A 1,175-nucleotide genomic window follows, 5' to 3' on the forward strand; every position below is an offset into this window, starting at 1 on the left:
GCGGCCGCCGCGCCGCCCCCCTCCAGGTGCCGCCCCAAGCACCAGCTTGGGTGCCTGGTGCCTGGAGCCGGCCCTGCTTGGATAAGCTTCGGGTGAACATCTGGACTTCTGTGTACTTATTCACCATGGGCAAAAACCTCTCAGCTTTTGGAGATTCACCCACCAGTAATACCTAGGAGTAGTGGGAATAGCCATCGCTGTCCTCTAGTAAGTATGATAGTATGGTGTAGCAGCAGTAGCAATAATTGTATCTAGTATCATAACTTTATTTCTAAAGGTCCCTCCCTCCTTCCCTACACCAAAGATGCCAAGTTGCTCAAGGCACTGGCTAGGCAATTAAAAGTCAGTCATAATATTAGAGAGAAAGCCAAGGAGAGGGATGCTCAGGAGAGCAGAACACAAAGTCAGCAGGGAGACTATGATGCTGCAAAATTCTAGTGACAGAGAGGGACGGATTCCTCAAGACCATTGTCTGGATATGAAGACTTCCAACAAATCTAGGGGACCTAGAAGAGCCAATATTTGATTTTTTCATGCTGTTGCAGTCTCAGGTTAATGACCTCCATATTGCACAGATATGGATACGCATTTTGGCCTGCTAAAACCCACTACTCCAGGTGTTCATAACCTAGGCCCTAAGCTTGAGACATACTGCAACTCTCATTGGTTTCAGTGGTGGTTGTAGATGCTCCGCAACTCTCGGGGTCCAGCCTTGAAGCTTTAAGTAAAATTTCTTTGACAGCTCACAGAACAGTAGTTGTTTCTTACAAATATTCTAACCACCCTTTTCTGCAATCTCCATCTTCACAAACATAGAAGGGGCAGTGAAGACTCCTTGCTGTAATACAGTAGATTTTCTCAATCTCAGATAATAAAATGGTAGTTAATCCTTTCCTCTCCCTTTGCACTGCTCAGGTAACCCACAGGGAATGGAGACCAGACCCCTGTCTGAGGATGCCCCCCAGGGAGGTGTAGCTTGCTGCTATACCTTCCTCCCTCCAATCCCTGGTACAGGCAAAAAGAGAAGGCAGAATGTGGGGCACTGCAGTGATCCCCAGTCAGTAGATTGTCCCTTGGGATATTTCTGACAGCTGGCACAGGCTCAAACAGTTGAGACAGATATAGAGGGTGTGTGTGTGTGTGTGTGTGTGTGTGTGTGTGTGTGTGTGTGTGTG

The sequence above is a fragment of the Terrapene carolina genome, unplaced genomic scaffold (genome assembly GCF_002925995.2).
Source record: "Terrapene carolina triunguis isolate 2854851 unplaced genomic scaffold, T_m_triunguis-2.0 Scaffold234, whole genome shotgun sequence".
Lineage (NCBI taxonomy): Eukaryota > Metazoa > Chordata > Testudines > Emydidae > Terrapene > Terrapene triunguis.